Below are 15,330 nucleotides of genomic sequence, written 5' to 3' on the forward strand. Positions count from 1 at the left end.
AAAAGTATCTATTAAAAAAACATTCTTCTGGAAAGGGAACAAATAGAAACATTTTATTGTAAAATTATTTAAGTTTAATCAATTATTTAAGTTTATAGTTTAATCAATTAAATTATTATCCGTTCATTAAGTCATTAATTAATTAAACAATTAAACTGAATTAATTATACGTATCATTACATATACGTTTTATGATATATATATAAAAAGTATACATTCTTGAGGCAATATAAATATTTTAAAAGAATAATTTGCTAAAATCAAATGACATAAAACTGTCAAACAAAATAGTAAAAGGTAATTTAAAGTTTTGAATGTACTGTATTGTAAGAAAGAAAATCAAAGCCATTTTATTGTTTTAAAATATTTTTTGAAACCTACATTATCAGTATTGAAAATCCCTTTACTTAAAATTATTTAATGAATTGCCAAGACACTTAATCCCAATTTTAAATAAGATGGCTATACTGAAAAAAAAAACTTGATGGATCTGCATAGTCCCAGCTTACTAGATTTTTCTTTCATAAAAATTTAAATCTGGATTCAAAATAGTCAGATAGATGCCAGAGAGAAATATGATAATTATGAGATGAAAGCCTAGTAATCCTTTTTGTTTCTAATCCAGAACTTCATGTGAATTAATACATTTCCTTAAATAATTCACCTTTCAGCGAATAATCGAAAAACTGAAATCACAAAATTTCTCTTTAAGGTATCTATCTATCTTTGAAAAAAACAGCAAAAAAAAAATCAATTTGCCTCATATACTTTTGAACTTTACTTGCAATAATCTGTAATTATTGCAAATCAAGCTCAAACACATTTACTTACATTAATGAGTTTGGTTCACAATTCAGTTATTTTTCTTTCAGCACTGATTATTTGTCGCCAAATATTGACTAGAATTGCCAACGTAGTAGCCAAATATACGCGTTAGTTCTGGTGCCATGCTAACGAAAAGGGTATAGTTTTTATCTTAATCTTTTCATCATCCGGCGCATCTGGTCTAATAGGTATACTTCCCGTGTTTTATTACCAAGACTAGAATTACTACGAAACTCGATTGAAGGTTAAAGAAATTGTTTCTTTTTTTTTATGTCGTCCAAATTCATTTGTAATCTTTCTTCGAATTCTTTTGCTTATTTAAATATTTCGAATTTTATAGATATCTTTGCCATTTTTTTTCTAATTCATTTAATTTATCTATACAATCTTCATTATTTAGCCGTTATTACAATCTTGAATTACTGTTTCAAGCTTATGCTTTAATAATACTTTTTAGTTACACATTGCTGATTTTTAATACAGTCATAAGCGGCTATGGACTTGAAAATTACCATCGTGTAATGAAAGATGTGTTCAACATCTTATATCTTTGTTTTAGTATTTTCATTTCATTTTATTGAATTGTATTTTAAATGGTAAATTTATTGTATCTCTTTCACTAACAGAAAACTTTTTCTTTGTAAACATTAAGAAAAAGTATTGCGCCACTGACAGATCATTATTATGGTAGTATATCGCAGGCATCAGGAACAACAAAATATTGTATTTGGAACACACAAAAAAACACAGCTTTAAAGAAAAAAATGTGAAATGTATTCATTTAATATAATTAATAAAAAATAACATATTTTTAATTATGTTACCTGTGAAAAAAAGGAAAATGCTTAAAAGTATGTGAGATTTGTGGATGTTGTATAGTTTTATTATGAGCAATTTAAAAATAGTTTAAATCCTTTCAGTTCAAAATTTTTTAAATAAATACTTCTCTTCAGGCAATCGGTCAGTGAGGAAATAAATATTGAAAGGAATGATATGATTACTAATCTGGTACGAAATTCAAAAAAATTATCTTTGTCTTGATATAAATTTTTGCTGCACATTTTTTCCAGTTTTTAAAAACTATTTTTCAGCTTAATTTACAATTGTATGTTTCATTATTGAAAGGAAATTCAGAGCTTTTCCCCTGTTTTCACTGATATTAAATCCATTTTTTTTCTTTTCTAAATATCAAAATTTGAAGATTTGGTTCATTTTTATATGTTCAGAAGGTTTAGGATAAACTTTCCATAATTTTTTTTTTGAAATTTTATTTTAATTATAAGCAAAGAAGTAAGCAATTTTGATAATTTTTTTACAGTTCTCATATTTTCAGATATTGCTGTTCTTTTCCCTTGATATAATTAGATACATGAGAATATAAATAGAAAATTACGGAAATGCATTGGATGAACAGAATGATTGAAGATTCTAAATTAGTACGAGTTATATGTCTATCAAAATTAGAAGCTTAAAAATATTTTGCTGATAAAATTATTAAGACATAGTCATTAAAAATATTTAATTGAAAAACCTTCAGCAATAACTATGAATCCTAGTGAACCAGTGGTCGCCAAAGGCGGCTAGTATGAAATAAAAATTAACGAAATCGGACCAGTGAATCGGGTTCGGAGATTGGTTATTTTAATTTTCCTAATTATTTCAAATATATAGACGGATCAAATTCCTATTTAGAAGCCTAGGCTTTTTGTATCTTTAATACAGGAAATTAAAATTATATTAATTACTACCAAATTATCCTTAAACAATTTGAGGCTGTGTGTATGATGAGAATAAAACAATATTCTTGCTACATAAAGCAGCTTGAAAGAAATTTTTTCCCCTCTATTATCAGCAAACAAATAATATTAAAACAAGCAAATACAAGAGGAAAAAAAAACCGGCTGGAATTCATTAATAGAACAGGCATTATTTAAAAGAATTTCGATGTAGGAAAACAAAAATGCCACTGAAAATGAGTATTGTTTGCCGATATGCAACTAAATTTGATTTTTAGAAAACCGAATTATCGAAATTCAGATGAATTCGTAAAAAGGGAATAAGAAAACATGCATGAGAGTTTAGAAAAATACTCACTACGTTAATCGAAATTGTTAAAAAAAAATAATAACAAAATAATTTTTTTTTCTGTACGAACATTACAAAAATAAAAGAAATCTATGCTGTGAAAATTAATAAAAAAGGTGGATTAGATTCTTTTCTACGAAGTATTCTTGCGACAAGTTGAAATAAAAGCAAAAAGCTTTAGTTGATAATTTCTGATTTTAAGCAGAAATTTCAATTCCATTTCCAGATTTTGACTTATTTTTGAAGAATTAAAAAATGAAATGGAACTTTGATTTCCGCATTTGATTCACTTTTAATAAAGTGGAATTCCTCAAGTCACAAAATTATATTTGAGAAGGAATTTACTAACAACCGTCAAAAACCCGGACGCAATAATAATTGATTTCCTATATAATGCCTTATCAATCAAAATCTTTATATTTCCAAGTAGAATTGAAAATATTAAAGGGTATTTAAGGATTTTTTTTCATTATTGTGCTAGAAGATGTTTTAAAAATAGCAAAGATTATATGTTTGTTTATATAGTTCTAAATATTTTATATAACCTTTTAAAACTTCTGGATATTGACCCACAACGACAAACGACTCACAAATTTTTTTTTAAAATCGAGCATTTTAATGATGCAAGAGCTCATCTACGCATTAAACTGCTTAGAATATGAAGCTTACATTTCGATTTGTTTACAGTTTTTCATTTATAAATTGAAAAAGGATATGATGCATGTTTTCTGATTGCACTATCAGTTTGAAAGAAATAAAGTGTGAAAAGCAATAGCAGCAAAATAAAACCCTCGCAGAATTTCAATTTTGGTGAATAACTTGGAATTATAAACCCAGATTTAAAATATCTCCTTAAAATATATATATATGATTAGTATTTATAACGTTTAGTTACTGTATATTAAATAACTTACCAACTGAGAAGCCCGTGATAAATAGATATTATTACCATTATAATAATTATGAAAGATGTCTGAATATGCCTTATTAAAAATTAGCATTTCATCATGTTTAAAAGCCGCCATTCCATTCGTAAATTGCATAGCAATAGGATTTAACTCTACCAAATTTGGAACATAGTTATTTCTTGCTTTGTAGATGCTCAACGTAAAAGACGTTTTCTTTTTTTTTACAAGATTTTTAATTAAAAAATTAAACAAGATTTTGGCATTTTTTCTCAATAACTTCAAGGCAAATAATTGCAGAAAAATAATTTTTATATCAATTTAAAATTTGAAAAATAGATTTTTCACTAAGAATAATTTTTTGCATTTAAATTTGTTCGCTTATTTTAATACATTTTTAAAAATATTTTTTAATATATTATACAACAATAAGTTTCGTAGTAATAGTTGCTGATCAATACTCGTTCACATCAGAGTTTTACTATAAGAGTAAATTTTAAAACTAAAATAAAATTAGCTTGGAACGTCATTATGCTAGGTTAATGGAATCTATATTAAATTTGTATTTCCCACAATGAAATTCAACAACATACAAATGAGAATAATCATAGAATTAGATCTTTTAAGACATTGAGTTTTAAATACAAGTTGTGCTCAAATGAAAAGGTACGAAACGGCACTGTGGGTATAAATGAAGACTTTATTCAAAGTTTACACCATAGGCCTGAGCACAACGATCCCATTGATTAACGAGCCGAAGGATTCCTTGTTCACAGAATTCTTGTGGTCGTGACGAGACCCAGTCCTTCACAGTGTCCTTGAGTTCGCCGTCAGATGTTTTTTTCAGGGGACCAAACACATGAAAATAGCAAGGCGACATGTCTCGGCTGTAGGGCTGATGGTCGAACTGCCCGCACTTGAATTTGGCCAGTTCCTCGTGTGTGATCCTGAAGACGTGTAAACGCGCGTTATCATGGAGCAGAACCACACCCTCCGTGAGTAGCCCCGGTCTTTTGTTCTTGATGGACCTGCGTAGTCTTCGGGGCGTCTCACAGTACACATCCGAGTTAATGGTTCTTCTGTGCTCGAGAAATTCAACAAGTAGCGGACCTTGGACGTCAAAAAAGATGGTGAACAACACCTTGCCTGCTGACGCCACGGCTTTGAACTTTTTAAGGAGAGGTGACGACGTATGCTTCGACTACATGCTGTTCCTTTTTGTTTCTGGCTCGTAGTGGTGGCACCAGCTCTCCTCACCTGTCGCGATCCACTTCAGGAAAGCGGGTAGCACTTTATGATACCGAAACAGATGTTGAAGTTCCCATACGCAGTTCCTTTGCTGGTCGGTCAGCTGCCTCGGAACCACTGCGCGCACACCTTCTGAGAACGCAACTTGTCGTGAACAATTGTCCACACTGTTCCAACGCTGACATCCACCTTCACCGCCAATATTCGCAATGTGACACGCCGATCACTTCTCACTAGGTCGTTCACCTAGTTGATGAGATCGGCAGTGATGGCTGTGTTTGCCTGGCCTGGTCTCAGATCATCAACCAAACGACATGCACGAAAACGGGCACCCCATTTTCTCATTGACTTGTCTGACGTACAGTCTTCCCCGCGTACGATGAATATCCGCGGTGAATAGCGGCCGATGTAACACCTTCCACTATCAGAAATCGGATAACGCCGCGCTGCTCCGCAATAGTCAAATTTTGTAATGTGAACGCCATCCTGTCTTCACATGCACTGCCACGTCAGTTGTACGGTCCTCTTTATAAGAGCCTCTGCTCTCTCCTGCGCATGCGGGCCCCCGCCCGCGCTTGCTCCGATATACGCCGGTGACTTCAATAGCATCCCTAGATGTCTCGCTACTTTCTCTCATAGTGACATAGGCAAATATGCTAACGGTTACGTTGTTCGTTCCTTTTCATTTGAACACCCCTTGTATATAGTATATAAAAATGAAACAGGAATTAATTTTCTTTAATTATAATTTTAGCAAACCATTTTAAGTTAATGATCACTTTAAATTATTTATTAAGATACTAATTTCGTCTTTCTTAGAATTTATTATAAATATCATCCCTTCGTTACATGCAAGCCGATGTAAAACTAGAGTTTTTCAAAAATAAAAAGTAATAATTTCAAAACAATGTCATAAGACTACTTTACAACTCATTAAATTCAAAAAGCTTAAAATGGTTACAGAATGGGAAATGTTCAGTTTTGTTGAAATATGATACATAGTATTTTAAAAAATTCTATATAATTATACTGTCATCATCACACATTGCCAATAAGACACACACACACAAAAAAAAAACTTTTTTTTTTCTTCTGGAAAACGCATTTGTCTAGTATCTTTACCATTTTACTTACAAGCCGCCTTTGGCGACTAGCTGGTTCGCTGGAATTAATGGTGGCATATATTCTCAATAATTTAATTTTATGCAGCTTGCTCTAAATAGTTTTCTGAGCAAAGTATTTTTAAATTTCAAATTTGGTGTATATACATGGGAATCTAATATATTTTAAAAGCCTTTCATCATTCCTCTCCTTGTACACCTTTCTTATCTTCTGTTATCTCACCTAAAATGTGGACTTCAATTTGAAAAATGGATTTATTTTAACTTGAAATAATGCAAAAAAAGTCTAGATAAAACTAAACCTTTTTATTTATTATAGTTGAACAGAAAATGGGTTCATTCAGTATTAAAGTTTTATGCGTACAGTATTAAAGTTGTGCTTTAACATTTTTCGTAGCTTGTGTTATAATTCGGAAAATTATTGAATAAAAATGTTATGATTCAACGAGAATTCAATGCACTAAAATCAGAAAATTCTTTTAAAGCCACAAGAAAAATAATATATTTTTAAGCACTCGATTATATTTCATTAAAAAGTAACAGTACTTTTAAAAACGGACGCACATTAAAAAAAAATTTCGTCATTGTTTACTTGAGAAGTTAAATCTTACTTATAAGTACGACAAATTTTAAAAATGCACTTTAAACAGAAACCTAATCATTATGGAATAGTGAGTAGGGTGAAATATAAATAACAGCAATGTTAATGATTTGAGTTTCATTTCAACGATAATATATATTGTTGTAATATATATTTAAATAATTTTTTAGATTAAATAAAAATAGGAGGAAAATATATAGGATAAAATGGTATTATTGCAAAGATAATATTTAGAATTTTAAGACGCCGGGAAATAATTTTTGTGTTTTAACATTTTTCGGAAATCAATGTGGAAGAACGTCAACCTTTCACCTAAGCTTTAATTAGTCAAAATTCTAATAAAATTTTTTAATAAACTACTTAAAAATTCACATTCTCACCTTCTAAACGAATATGAGCAAAGTTTGATAGCTGTAGGTCAAACGGTTTGACCTGTAGAGCGCCAACAAATGTACACACACATTCAGCTTTATTATTTCTGGAAATAAACCGATTTTTAAGAAAAAAATCAAAATCTAAGTAATTTAAAAATAATTCATTTTTTGTTAATGATAAAATAAAATGGCATTTAGATGGAAGTTTATTTATTTCTTCAGTTAGAATACTGAGTATTGAAAAATGAACTTTCAATATCCTGTTGCCAATGATCGAGTGTTAAATACTTGAAAGTTCTTAAGAACTAGATTCTTAAGGTTTCAACAACAAGATTGTTTTCATCTGTGAGGTCAGATTCATTTTTTTTTGTCTCAATAACCGTGACTGGGATGTTATCGCAGCATCTGACTTACTAAACTCGTCTTTGAATTTTCCATGCAATTATATCCGAAATGAAACGAATTATTTAAAGGTATTAGTTTTATAACTAAAAAAGTCGAGGTTTCACAATCAAAATAGTTATTGAGATAAGTTTAAGTTCATCTACAAACTCATAAAGTATCTCATTTTAAATTTATGCTACAGAAAGGAAATGTTTTTTTAATTATTTTGGCAATATTTCTTAATTCCCTCAGGAGTTGGGAGAAATCGAATCGCAGAATGTCCGTCTTGGTTGTTAGAAAGAAATCATTTCACGCAAAATACACCTTTCTAAACTATCCATATAGTGAGTACACTTCTCAAATCGGAAAAAGAATTAAGACGAGTTGCTGATTAGGATGTGCTCTATTTCCTTACATCATGAGAATCTAGTATTAGCACCTACACAGGTTTTTAATCAGCTGCCGGTAATACCAAAGACTTTTCATCTCTTTAGTAGTACTTACATCTACGTCCCGTTTTCAATTAAAGCAATTGTTGCCAAAGTATCTTACAGTCATACACTTCAGGAGGTTCAGAAAGATTAAATGGCACGATAACTTAGCCGACGCCTTCTATAAATAAAGCTCCAGTTGACAAAGAAGCCATTATTTGATGAAATTTGTGCTATTTCAGGCTTTTCTTCTCAATTTGGAATAAAGTCTGCAATTAATAAAATTAAAAACAACTCGAAAAGACGGAACTACTTTAAACATGGCCCTGAAACCTAGTACAGTAACTTATTGTTCGGTATATTCATTGTTAATCATCAAAGTATTAATATAATTTTATATAATTTAATAACTCTTAACACCATACCACATCTCCGTTTCTCGGGCTCATGTGAACCCTTTCCGGTTTGGTATATATGTATATGGACTTGATTTTTTTAAAAATTACACAACAATCAATTTGAAAAAAAATGAAAAGATACGAATACATATAGCATAACAAGAAATGATAAATACTAGAACGAAAAATACCTGGATTACAGTAAAATTGCATGAATGAACATTATTATGTACAGTATGAGTGAAAATATAAAAACCAGTTACTTGAGGGGGCTTAAGGATATATCATTAATAAAATTCGAGGTGTATTAAGTGATGCCCTAAAAAGATTGATCTAACAGTTCTCCATGATAAATTAGAAATCTAATCGTATTTATGATTCTTTTTTTGGAAGGTGGATTGTTAAGGACCCTTCTGTACCAAACACTTTCTACCGAAGATGAAGGTTTTCGAAGGTATCATGAAAAAATTAAAGGACAGGATGTCGCAAATTGAATGCGATCGCCGACTTCTCCACAAGCGCAATACTCACCTTTAAATTATGATTTAATAAACAGAACATAAATTTTATTGAAGAAGAGGCAAATAAGTGAATAAAAAATAGGAAAATGTACACAGAGATTGTTTCTTATGAATCGCTGAATTCATCAGAAATAATAGCGATCCGGATTCAGAAACATACAAACAAACAAACAAGAAGAAAAAAAGAAATCGCGTGATCTATAATCATTCCTAATTTGTTTTTAGTCATTCGGTAAATCCTATAAATCTTTTTCCACCTTTGCTTCTCAATTTTCCCTGTCATATCATCATCTCGTACTGGTATCACAACATCATTTCTCTCTGAGGGATTATAGAGTTTATAGGTTTAAAAATTATATGCCTTCGGTATTTTCCATTTTACCATCTGCCATCTTTTATCTGCATCGTGTTTTCATGTGTAATTTAAAAAAAAAAACCTAATAAACAAAAAAAGGCTGAAGATTTCGAAATTGAAAACAACAGATGAAAGGTATACACACACAGCTGAGAGAAGAGTGACGTTTATAAATGCGTGATATCTTTTACAACAGGTAGCGAGATTTGAGCAATTTATATCCCTAAATTACAAAATTTTAACTACTTGTTTTTCTTTATTATTTCGTAATGATTGTGTTCCTTCCCTTGGTCTTAATAACATATACAACGGCGTATTTCTATTTTTATTCATCGGCTTTGGAATGAATGGCTAGAGACGTGTAAGGCTATAACTATTTGTAATAGTCAAAGCCTTGAAATATGTAATAACTATTACAATAAAAACGATTACAGTAAAAATAAGTGGAAGTGGAATTTGTTTTTGAACATTATTTTCGAAATTTCGTTAGTTTCGAATTTTCAGATAATTTTTTTTTCATTTGTACAACTATAAATTTCTCAAATGGCACACAATGGCATACAGTTAAATATCTACATAACATATAAATGAGATGTAGGTGTAAAAAACAAATATTCATGTACATAACAAAATCAAATTTAAATTTAATGGAATATTTAGACAATAAAATTATACAGTTATTCTTTCATGTTGTGAAAAGGAAATCACAAAATAAAAACTATTTTGGAATTGAATTCTTTAAGTTTTTCCACATTCTTTTTAAAAAGAAAATTACGATTAGTAAATTGCAATGCTTGAAGTTTAATCGAATTGCAAAATAAGCTTAAATTGAAATAATATGGATGAAACTGTTTTTTGCATACGTTTTCATGCTCTTCGGTTTTCGTAGCTAATTCAAATTTTTGATTTATTTAGTGAAACGTCTGAATACCAGTTCAAATTTCAAATAAAATAACATTATAATAAGCTCTCTAAAATGCAAGAAAGCTGCAGAGAAATTTTAAACGAATATATTTTTAAATAAAGAAAGCTAAAACTACATTTTAATCTCCTTAATATGCTGTATTTCTGAATCATTCGTTTAATGCATTATGTTTCAAGCAAAGATCTTGAGGCATATTAAAGATTTTTTTTTTCAAATGTAGATATAAAATCCTGAAATCAATGCAATTAATATTGCTTTAGCAGCAAACGCATTTGTTAAGACATCTTATCATTAAAAAAATGTTTCATTTAATTAATTTAAAAACTGCTGATTATTTTTTTAACTTAAAACAACAAACCTTTAGCTTTAAAAAAACGAGCTTTCTGGGACTGGAATTTAGAATGAAAGGGCAATTTGCAAAAGATTCCAATTATTGTTCTATTCAGAATACTAAAGGTTCCGAAGACGTTGGCACAACAAAAGGTTCCTTTTCTGAACAAAATGTTTTTAAACAGTAATATAGCAATAATAATACGATAATATAGTCTGTTTTAAAATTTAAAAATAATTTCATCACATGTATAGAAATTACCATAGAGTTATTTTTAAAATTTATGTAGTAAAAATATCTAATGAAGGCTTCTGTCACTTTACAAGAACGTACAAAATTTAGGATACAAAAAGTTGCGAAGATACTGAAACAATCAGATGCTCCCTTTTTGAGCAAAATGTTTATAAACAATAATATAACAACAATAATAAGAGCATATAGTCTATTTTAAAGTTTAAAAATAATTTCACTACATTATATAACAGAGTTATTTCAAAAATTTCTGTAGTAAAAATATCATAATGAAAACTTCTGAAACTTTACAAGAAAGTACAAATTTTAGGATATAAAATTTTACGAAGATACTGTAACAATAAGACTAACTTTCTAAACAAAATTTTTTAATCAAATAGCCATATAAACGGATATAGTCTATTTTAAAATTCAAAAATAGTTTCATCACTTGTATAAAAACTACCATATAGTTACTTCGAAAATTTGTGTAGTAAAAATATCGTGTCGGATGAAGGCTTTTGTCGGTTTACAAGAATGTACAATATTCAGGATACAAAACATTGCGACGATACATACTTGACCAATAAGAAACTCCCTTTCTGAACAAAATTTTTTAAACAATAGCCATACAAGTCCAACAGTTTGTTTTAAAATTTAAATTTCAAAAATTGTTTCGTCACCATAAAAAGCACCATACAGTTATTTCGAAAATTTCTGTTGTAAAAATATCATAATAAAAGCTTCTGTCGCTTTACAAGAACGTACAATTTGCATATAAAAGAAGGGTTGAACCCTGTTAAATTTCTCATCCTCACGACTGTAACCACAGACAACGTCTGCAATGATTTCTTATTAATTGAAATAAAAAAACGAAAGAAATGATGCTAAGTAATGGATCCCAGCTCTTTGAAAAAAAAACACGAGCCCCTCCGGAAGAACTTGTTTTTATATAGATCAAGTTTCTTTACAGACGACGCCCTAAGCGCGGGGTTATTCGATTAGATTCATTTCAATTTTTGTCTCGCGATACTTATCTTAAATAGATGTATAATTTGCCTAAGTAATGGAAGTGATGGTGTGAGGTGTAAATCACTGGGACACACCTTTGAGTGATCTCTGCTGGGGAATTCAAGGAGACCAGCAATAGGAAGAGGCATGCTCAGGACATTACATCATCTTCACAATTATGAGAGCTGACCCTGGCATCTGTTCCAGCGGAGGCAGCGAAGGATGTAATCGTTGTTTTAAGGAGGCATTGGAGTATTTCCGTTGCATGCTCAACAAGAGGGAGGAAAAACGCGTGGTGAAATGTTTGCCAAGTTAGGAAATTGGGGGAGGAAGGTGAATGGTATCGAACATTTATTTTTAAAGTGATTGTGGTTGGGTTATGATTAATTTCCTGAAATTCAACCTGTCGCCACAGCTTGTTGTTGTGTGAAGAAAGATCAAATTTCTATTTCCCAAACACAAGTAAAAAAATATTGTAAAATAATTATATTTTTCGCTGTTTAGAAGAACGTAAGAGCATTTATTCATGTTGCATCATTGTCTATAAAATATCAAGATTTATTTATTTATATAATTCAGACTTATTCCTCTGAGCAACAAAAATTTCATAAGAAATTAGAAAAAAATATAGTATTTTTAATAATCAAGTATTTAATCTTGATAAATATCTGATATATCCTTTCAATCAAAGATCAACCTTTCAATTAATACTTGAAGTATTTCTAAAGGTGATTATTATCATGAGATGGCACATTACCCTATCTTTATAACATGACTACATTTTTATGAAATGGAATTAGAATTAGAAGTGTTAATGCGAATAACCTCACGTTCGTGCAACTTTGAGCATTATTAGACGCTGTTAAATGTAGACAATAATGAGCGTAATACAATAATAAATGTAGACAATAATGAGCGTAATACAATAATAAATGTAGACAATAATGAGCGTAATACAATAATAAATGTAGACAATAATGAGCGTAATACAATAATAAATGTAGACAATAATGAGCGTAATACAATAATAAATGTAGACAATAATGAGCGTAATACAATAATAAATGTAGACAATAATGAGCGTAATACAATAATAAATGTAGACAATAATGAGCGTAATACAATAATAAATGTAGACAATAAGGAGCGTAATACAATAATAAATGTAGACAATAATGAGCGTAATACAATAATAAATGTAGACAATAATGAGCGTAATACAATAATAAATGTAGACAATAATGAGCGTAATACAATAATAAATGTAGACAATAAGGAGCGTAATACAATAATAAATGTAGACAATAAGGAGCGTAATACAATAATAAATGTAGACAATAATGAGCGTAATACAATAATAAATGTAGACAATAATGAGCGTAATACAATAATAAATGTAGACAATAATGAGCGTAATACAATAATAAATGTAGACAATAATGAGCGTAATACAATAATAAATGTAGACAATAATGAGCGTAATACAATAATAAATGTAGACAATAAGGAGCGTAATACAATAATAAATGTAGACAATAATGAGCGTAATACAATAATAAATGTAGACAATAATGAGCGTAATACAATAATAAATGTAGACAATAATGAGCGTAATACAATAATAAATGTAGACAATAAGGAGCGTAATACAATAATGTAGACACAGCGCTACAGATATCAGGAACTCTGAATTCGATCATTCGCAGAATATTTCATGAAATAAGCATATTGAAATAATGAAATGAAACCAAACTACTGCAAGATTCTGCAGCAAATTACCCCCAGGTAATAACATCACGTAAATGACTTTACCTTGAAAAATATATGAAATATCGTATTCACTTGGCAGATTCAAAAATAAGATTATAATTTTAATCAGTTAATGGACCAATTAATAGGTTAATTTTTATAAGAATAAAGATTATAATCAGTATTCTATTCTTATTTTAAAATTTTTAATGATTTTAGTATCGATTGCTGAGTTATTTTCTTAAATTTAATTCATTAAAAAACAAATCTTCGAATATTTGAAGTATATTTTTTTCTAAGACAATACATCTCAAAGATTCTTTTGAAAGTTTACTCCAATCAAATATTCGACTCAATATTAAAATAAAAAAATAATTCTAAATCAATATTTAGTTTAAATTTAGTTTTAATAACTGCTAATTTTAATTTGATAAAATGAATTATGTTATTCATTTTTAAAATATATTCTTGAATTTGAATTTTTTATTCTTCGATACCATTTATAAAATTGAGATCTATTATCTTTCGTACTTTATTATGAAAGGTTTTCTTAGTTACGGTTTTGACAAATTTCTATTTATACTATGTAACAAATTTCAATTCTATTATTATTATTTATCTGTAACAACAAATTTCTGTATCACGCACTTTAACGTTTTATAAAAATAAATAACATGAAAAATCTAATCTTAAAATATAAATTACTTGATGCTTAATATTATAAAGGGAAAGTGAATCTAACATACTTAATCTATAATATCACTTACCGCCTTTTCAGCGCATAAAAATATGATAAAATTCTGGATTTAAAAAACTATCTGAGAAACCATAATCGTTTTCATCAGAAGAAAAATAAATTATTTGAAGGTTTTATGGAGCAAATATGTTGATTTGATATAAATTTCAATAAATGAAATTACTGATGCAAAACATACCTGGAACTAGTTTTTTAAAAATTTGTTAAAATTGGAAGAAAATTGTATAACTAAATATACCATTGAAAAGATTAGTGTTTGAATTTTAAGCTAGCGTAAAATTTTTTGAAGGTTTAATTATCTCTGTGTGATATATCACTAAAAGCCTCAAAATTTCGATTAATGAGAATTAATTCAAGCGTTGAAAAATTGCTTAGAGATGCACATCTCTATCCTTTAAAATATAACTTGATAAGTTTAATAAACATAAATTCAAATAATTTGACCTGTAATGCTCCAATGGATATACAAATAAGAGATATATTTCCGCTTGTAGTATTAATATATATAATTGTATAATGGACATTAAATACTAACGGTTCTTCCATCTAAAAGGCACCCTAAGGATACATCATAAAAATGTTTTTTAAAAATTTTAAAATCGTTTCGAAAAATTTTAATTGAATTTTCTAACCTTGAGCTTGAAGCTTTTGATGTATTAATAATTTAATCTGCAAAAAACATTTAAAAAAGAAATTTGAACAGTTGTTTGTGTGAAAATTTTGATACATTAGAAAAACATAAAATCAACATTAGCTACAGCAGGGTCAGAAAAAGCTTGCTTATAGTAATATATACTTTAGAGACCCTTTCTGTAATAATCACATAGAATGTACATTTTGATTTGCCAGCCATTACAAGTTAAAATATAAGTACAAATGTCTTTACACGTTATAATCATATTTTTAATAATATATAATGTTTTATTTATAATGATTTAGGCTTCAACTCTCAGTCTGGTACGATATATTTTGGTGAGGGATATGAGGATTGCAATTTAAAAATTTAGAATGGGGCGATATTTTGTTCATTTGCCCTGAGTGCCATTTTATGTAGATTAGCCTCTGCCTGAAATGCTAT

The sequence above is a fragment of the Argiope bruennichi genome, chromosome 9 (assembly GCF_947563725.1).
Source record: "Argiope bruennichi chromosome 9, qqArgBrue1.1, whole genome shotgun sequence".
Taxonomy (NCBI): Eukaryota; Metazoa; Arthropoda; class Arachnida; order Araneae; family Araneidae; genus Argiope; species Argiope bruennichi.